This window comes from Argentina silus (assembly GCF_951799395.1).
Source record: "Argentina silus genome assembly, chromosome: 14".
NCBI lineage: Eukaryota > Metazoa > Chordata > Actinopteri > Argentiniformes > Argentinidae > Argentina > Argentina silus.
This window is the reverse complement of record NC_139668.1, coordinates 10,007,180-10,015,714: the sequence shown is the minus strand read 5'-3', so window position 1 is coordinate 10,015,714 and position 8,535 is coordinate 10,007,180.

The following is an 8,535-nucleotide window of genomic DNA, read 5'->3' as shown; positions in this document are numbered from 1 at the left end:
TTTGACATACTGTATCTATTGAGATGCTGTAGATATCTGCCGTAATATAAATTAACTTGAGCCATTCTCACTTAAACAGGATAGGTCACTTACTGTATAGCTGGCTCACTGTAAACCTGCCAAGCTAGCCAAACTAGCCATGGCTAACCAGGAATTGGTACCACTGGGAACTGTGCCAAACTGGACCATGACCGGCTCAGAGGTTGACGCTTCAGTATGGATGTGGTAGCCCATTTGTACTGCTGGGCTGCTGCATGTCCAATGAAGTCTTGGGCTGCTACCCTCCAGATTAGGATTGTGATAAACTCAAGTCTGTCTATTCTGTCAATAGAAGTAACCTCAACCTTCTTGAGAGGTTGCAGTTTACTAAAGGACTGTGGTGACTATTACTGAAATACATAGCTGGTTAAAAAGTTAAGGCCTGTTCTGTGTGTGTGTGTGTGTGTGTGTGTGTGTGTGTGTGTGTGTTTGTGTGATACAGTTGCTGGACACCCAACACTAAATACAGGCACTGCTGACACTGTTGCAAGTGTCCGTGTCTCACTACACTGCCCACCCACAGTGCTCTGCACTAGGGACCTGTAAATCCTACTCAGCTGTTTCAACAATGAGGCATTCGCTGTATATATGGACAGGTTCACTCTATGTGTTTTATAGCTAGACGTTTTTTTCATGTTAACAGGGTTAGAACTGCAGAGCTTGGCTGTTAATCAAATGTACTGGACTAATGATCACAACCAGAATTCAGTTTCAACGGATTATAAATAAGCCCCTCTGAGTTTAGAGCCAAAATGCCAGTGGTGCAACCATAATGGCTGGTTACATGACATCATTGGGTGGCGATCACTCATAATAAAAGGCAATGCATGTGTTGGATAACTTCACACTGTAGGGATTCTGCTCAAGGTATCTAAAAGAATATAGTAATCCAGGGCGTAAACATACTATATTTGTGTAACATTTTGCATTGTTGCTTTACTACCTTTGTAATACAGTAACACTATAACTACTCTAGTAACAGCATAATTGACCCTGTTCACACGTATGTTACAAATCCTTTTTATATTTGTTGGGTTGTACAATGGTTGTGGCTCATCTGTTCACGTTCTTATCCATATGCGATGATTCCAGATCTGTTGTACCAGTGAAGTGTACAGTAAGTGTCTGCCCTTAGTGGGGGTGTGTCTGTCTTTCACTCCTACCAATCAACCATATGCAAAATAAAACAAATGTACAATAATCATGTTGCCCCCGCACAAATGATGTAGCGCCCCTCCCTGGTAACTTTTTGACAGTGCATATTTGTGCACAATTGTGTTTTTATTGCATGGTAATGAATTTGAACAGGTTTGTTATTCAGGTTTGTTATTCATAAAAATAGCGACTATTACTCATTCCACAACTCAAAACAAAAGTACATGCAAGCAACTTAATGTAAAGCATTACCTTCAACTCTATAATGCAGCACCTTGGTGTCTAGTATCTACTGATCTGGAAAGGTGTAGAGAGAGTGGGATATACTGTAGGCATGTCCTGGCACATGCAGAGTGTTGAGACAGAGTAGTGGGTTCAAAGTATACTTGAAATATGGAAATCTAATTCACGTGAATAGGTACCAATCAATCAGTTATGAAACAAATACAGTATTTCCACTCAACCCAAGAAACATAATGCCTCCATTTCTACTTTGAATGTGTTGTTTATCCATGGGATTCCAGCTCACAAGCTTTCTACAATCCTATTTTTGAGCCAAGCCAAATAGGAGGTTTTATTATGATGAAACATGAGTACTGAAGAAGAATGCGACTCCGACTTGAGCAGTATTATAAAAACATACACAACATGAAGCTTAAAACGCAAAACAAATCCTTGTGGGCTGACTAGACACAATGGAATGACTGTAATTTTCTGTGTGTGTGTGTGTGTGTGTGTGTGTGTGTGTGTGTGTGAGCATGCACGTAGGTGCATCAACAGTTTTAGGTCTTTTCAAATAGCTTTACATTGCATGGCATTCAAATAACATGTACAGTATGGTGTGTCTATGTGTGTGTGTGTGTGTGTGTGTGTGTGGTCATAGGCGAGGACATACTTATCTTTACTGTTAAAGCACCCAAATTTGATATATTCAAAAGTGGTGGTGGTTCTCAGCAACAGAAGTATCTGGGCCTAGTCTCTATAATCTGCATGACTGCCCAGAAGAACATGGCTCTGAACTCTGTAAACATGTGCTGGTAACAGATCTCCTTGTGTCCAGAGGATGTAATAAAACGCCACTTCCTGGTTATTGACAGGAGGTACATGGCCATGGGCAGCGGATACTGCAGACCTCTGGAACCTGCAGTCTGGAGCCAGCTGGAAGTGCTCACTTTTCAGGAGAACGAGTGTGTGCTGGGGTCCCTCATCACATCCAGGTCTCAATGTATTATCGTCATGTCTACTTTCTGCTGTAAAAAAAGGCTATGTGATTGAAGCCAGTGACTGTAGGGGGTTCTCTGTAGAGATGTATGTTTAGTACCAAAAAGGTCCTTGTTTCCCGAAAGTGATGGAACTTAAGCTATGCAAGAGTTTTAACGATGCAGTGTTCCTTAAGAACAACAATATAACATCTGTTTCCCAAAACACCTTGTAGAGAAAGTTTTTGTTAACACTAGAAGCCCTGGGCTCTCTTTATTAATGAAAGTACCCAGAGAGAGGTCCGGAGACATCCATTGTCCAACAGTGTAATCATTGAATTAGATCAATACCATGCAACAAATAATCCACTGGTTGTATTTTGCAGTCAAATGTGAAGCGCCAATGCTTGATGCAAACGCATCAGTAAAGTCCACAGACAAATCCATCACTTCTTCTGCTCCACCATACAAACCATATTCAAAACAAATCTTCTAACGTTTCTGCGTGCAAGATCCATAGACTAGTCAGTTGCACATTCCACAGGTGTATCGAGTTTTATTCCGTGTGCATCTGCCCAACTGAGTGTTTGCGGGCTAGGGTGCATGATTTGGATTCATCACCACATTCTCAGACACTCGCTCACCCGCTGGCCGAGATGAATCAATCTTGTCAGGCGTGATAGCCATGAACTGCGTAAAGGGGCACTGTGCTTTTGTTGGAAACATGTGCATCAACAGTGATGTTGTCTCCTGGTTTATAACGAGCAGTCGAGTTACACACAAAAGTGTTTCAAATGTCTGTAATCAGAGCAAATTTGTCTGTCTCCCTGTGTGTGGATCCTGTGCCTTATCATATATCAGACACACATACTGTAGCCTACATACACACAAGGTGGAGAACAATAAAGAGGCCTAGATCGTGCTTCTGGCAGTTTGATAAACATTTAAAAGGATACTCATTGAAAACAATGTTGTGGCTTGAGCAAAACCAATGTAGAACCTGCATGGGGCCTGCATTTCGACATACACTCACTGAGCACTAATACTGGCTAGGGCCTCCCTTTGCTCTCAAAACAGCCTAAATTATTCGTGGCATTGATTCCACAAGATGTTGGAAATATTCCTTTGAGATTCTGGTCCATGATGACATGATTACTTCACGCAATTCCTGCAGATTTTTCAGGTGCACTTTCAAGCTGTGAATCTCCCGTTCTACCACATCCCAAAGGTGTTCTATTGGATTCAGATCCGGTGACTGAGAAGGCCACTGAAGAACACTGAACTCATTGTCATGTTCATAAAACCAGTTTGGGACGACTTTTGCTTTGTGACATGGTGCATTATCATGCTGGAAGTAGCCATTAGAAGATGGGTAAATTGTGGCCATGAAGGGATGCACATGGTCAGCAACATTACTCATGAAAAAGCACTGGCATGGTATTCAGTGTTGGCTGAATCAATGACAGATGTTAATTGTCTCTGCTCTCTCTGTTGTCATCTTCCCTTAATCCAAATGTGAGACTGTTTGAACAGTGCATGTAAAAATACCTTCAGAGTGCCCCCTCTGTAATCACTATTCACATTTGTGGCAGGTTATTTTGTGTTCAGACAAAAACATATGTTGTGTATCAATCTATCGTGGAGATTTAGTCATATATAAAAAAATTAACATTTAAAAAATGTCAGTCCATATTTTTGTTGTTTTTGCGATTACAACTTTTGCTGAGAAAATGTAGTCCCTAAATGAATAAACATACAATTGTTTTACAAGCATTACAAATATTGAGTAAATCAGGTGTGTGTGTGTGTGTGTGTGTGTGTGTGTGTGTGATTCATTTCTGTTTTAATGTTTGAGCTAAATGCTAAATGCTTCATGTCAGCATACATACACAAAGGCCCCTAACAAATGTTGGGGACAGAGCATCGCATTACTCTAGCACAACGCTACAGTGAAAAGTAAGTACTGTGAAAACAATCGCATCTGCTGATCTCTATGGAGTGGTCCATCCCCGTATGAGCCAGTCATCACAGCGCATGAGGACATCAATCTCCAAACCTCTATCCACTTGCATCCATCTATCCCCAGAGCCAGTCATTCTTCTCCTTACCATCCTCCTTCCATCTCTCCATTCATCCCTCCAACTCTATTTTTCCTTAAACAGGGAATCCCTGCCCAGATAGGATTAGGGAATTTCCTTTGGACCACAACTCATCTGTCAAGGAAACCCATGAGAGAAACATGACAAGGAGAGAAAAAAAGCTGTTTTGGAGAAGAGAGTTTCCAAAATAGAGTCTCTTGAGGGGATGGGAATTCTAATATGTGCAGTGTTTTCCTTTTGCGCCATCCATGCTGCAAGTCTCTCTCTCTCTCTCTCTCTCTCTCTCTCTCTCTCTCTCTCTCTCTCTCTTTGTATCTATCTATCTATCTATCTATCTATCTATCTATCTCTCTCTCTCTCTCTCTATATATATATATATATATACTGTGTATATGTACATATATATATATACAGCACATATACAGTACACATACAGTATACACATACACACACAAACACACACACACACACACACACACACACACACACACACATTTACATGAAACACGTGGAGACGTGTTGACATGGTGTGAGACATAAAGAGATAGACAGATAATGAGAGGCCATTATAGAGAAAGGGAGAAGGAGTGTGATTGAGAGATTGGTAGAGCTCACTTATAATTTAACAGAGGCTTTTTATGTTTTACTGAACATGCTTTACCTATAGTATTTCTTGGCATGCTGACCAGTACATAGAACAAGCTCCCATGCTGATCTGCTTAAACCATGTAGGACACCGATATCTCCTTGCATATGCTGGCTCCAAAACATAACAGACTCAGTCTCCAGGATGATAAACGATGCAGCTTTTAATGTCTGAGGTGGCCAGAATATTACTACATAACAGAACGTGAGCAAATTACAGACAACATGGAAACTATTGGGCAACCCAGACTCAAGATTTTGGCAGGGAATATGAGTGCCAAACTCGCTCATCAAACCACTGGTATCCAGGGTAAGGCATTAACATTGAAAATAAAAAACAATAAAATGATGGGAAGAAGTGGTTGAAATGGCACACTAATTTTATAGCCACTTAAAGATAAACAGCTCTCCATGCTCCGAGAATGTAGCGGTTTTCCTGAGCAAGGCCTTATGCTCGTTTTCTCACGGGGAGGTGACTCATAACATGGTTCTGAATTAGCGACAAAGTAGACTGGTGAATGTTTGATGATAGTGTTACAGTGGCTGTAGTCCAAACTGATGCCCTGTACTCTTAGTTCTGACCAACTAATGCTGAGGTCATTTAAGTCTTTGCCTCAGAGAACACCCGCATGGAACAGATATGCTCGAGCCCAATTCCAAACTGATATCTAACCCCTCGCCCCTTGCTTTTAAGTCTTTGTTCATCTATACTTTGTATAAACTAGCAGAAATAAAATGTACATGATACATTATGTAGCGTTTACCCACTGTTAACACTAAATTAGCAATTTGAAAATAATAATAATGTTTACTCTCATCTCAATGTCCAATTGCATCCAGTGGCATCCATCATTTACTCATATTTTTCTACCACTATATCCCCAGTTGTAAGCAATACCTGGAAATTCAATGGGATAAAAATGATCTAAACATCTATTAACTTTTTTTCCAGCAAAAATAGTATGCACAAGCGTCCATTGCAATCAAAGCAAAATGTGCCGGAGTGAAGAAAACCCCAAAATATGTGACTCCCCAAAAACAGATACTGTATCTGAGCATAGACAATTTCTAAAATGGTTCAAGTATACTGTGTCAACAGGTAGTGCCCTTTCTGGACTGCACCTTTTCTCTATCATTCAAACTCTTTTAGAAGAATAAGAAGATACTGTGGCGACGCATAAAGGAAGAATACAGGAAGACCTGATGATTGAGAAATAACGTGTGAGTGGGGTGCAGTGTAAAGAGACGCATTTCAAAAGACTCTATTCCCTTGAACCCGTGGAGTACCTGTGAGAGATTCAGTGTGTGCAATTCCACTTGGCTCTCCTGTCTTTCCCTTTACCTGTCCATGGCCTGTTATCCATCAAGCCTGTTGACATAACACAGGGAAAGAGAGGTTCCAGTTTCCCCCGAGTCACTCTTAAGTTCATTGGCATAGGAAGTTTATGTCTTTTCGACAAAGTGGCGAGGAGGAGCTTCCATCACTCCCACTATCTGTTCTAATTTGACTCTAGGTTTGCTCTAAATTTTGTTGTGATAAAAGGTTTTGACAGTACTGAGGACTGAGGGAAACATTCCTCATGAGTACATTCCTTTAGTAATAGTCTGGCTGTGAAAGAGCTTGACCCTAACCATTATCATAAACCCCATTGCATTTGAAACAGCTGTACTCAGATACTTTTACATTCAAGATACCATGTCTCCTCTGAAAACAACATTTCCAAGTTGCCACTGACATGTTGTGAGGGATTCTATGAGACCTATAAAGACAAAACAGCTGCCATTTCTGCTATTTCACACTCCTCCTGTAGAAAAATTCCAATTCCAAGACCATGCATTTGGTTAAGTCTTTTGTTCTTGAGAGGAATTTCCTTGACAGACTGTACAGCTCTAGCTCTGTCCAGGATCTCTCCTCACCTTTGTTTTTTTTTGTTACCTTTGTTTTCTCTTTAGCTGGCTTAGATCTAAATGTTTTTACAGTACAATAAACTGAACTAGCTTCCCCACCTGCTCTGCCTCCAATTCAAGGCCAAACATTTGAACAATCAAACTTCTGAAAACCACTGGAAAGTCTCTATGTCTTTATAATTGAATTACCTGCTGAGAATTTGAGTCCAAAAACAATGTGAGGAAATGTTGTTCTACTAAAGCAGATATGCTTTAATGGTGGAAACATCACATGGAAAAGACCCCTGGATACTAGAGAGTTCCTCAGTTGCTATGGTACTATATGTGGTGAATCTGTAATTCTGTGATGTACAGTATGTAACCTATGGTATGACTGATGAGAAAAAAATGTGATAGAATATATTATCTTATAATCATCAGCATGAGAGGTCCTTAGTTGTAATTTGCAGTATGGCATTGCCTGGTTGCATTTTGTAACTATTTTATATGTAGCATTAAATCTTGTCCAACATGGCAGCTCATGGCTACAAAATTAGATGGTGTTTCCCACTGCTATCTAGTTAAAGCTATGCAATTTCTAACCCAACAGCCTGTTACAAGCCTGGAGATGTCTAAGAGTCAGTAGTTATTCTGCCTAGAAGGCTGTTTGAATTTGGATGCAATGTTCCAAAATGCATCTTTAGGGCTATGTTTTAACAGTTTAAAAACCTGTCTTAGTGCAAACACTGGCGGGGGCACTGGTGGTGGTGCTAGGGGGTGTGTCTGAAATATTATTGCTATTTTCAAGGCCAGAATTATTCAGCGCAACTGACGACACTTGGCCTGCTCATTGTCATGAACACGCCACTATTACCACTACTCCACCCACCTGAGCGCAGGCAAGACAGCGCTGTGGTAATTCTGCTTGTTACCGCCGACACAAACTGCCAATACGACCTGCGTCCGTTTTGCACTGGCTGAAAATAGAGCCCTTAAAGTTTAATGCTCCATGACTTTATCTAGAAAGTGCAATACATGTTTATACAGCAATACTATATTACACTTAACTAGAAAATGCTTCAAGTCAGGTGTTATCACAACTTCCCCAGTATATATTTATTTGCATAACACATAAATATACAACAAGCAGTAACATTGCAAGGAATGGTACACCATCGATGCCTCTGAGGGGAGAGCAAGAACGTGTCACTGCCCCCGCCTGCTCACCATCTGCTCTCGTGGAGATTTTCCTTAGAGTTTCAAACAAAAGAAATAACTAAAACTAATGGAGCTTCCAAAAGACATCACTTAATCAACGCTGGACCCCGATCTTACACCAGGGACTTGCTGCTGTAGGGGGAAGTCCAACTCGCTGTCATGTCCAGGACCTTGATTGTTCAAACAGACAAAAAGACGAGGCAAGCAAATCTTCCAAAATATCTTGTATCTGATTGTTTCTACAGAGAGGAGGCTCCGCATGCAGAGCCAGTGGAGTCTGGCTGTCATGGAGT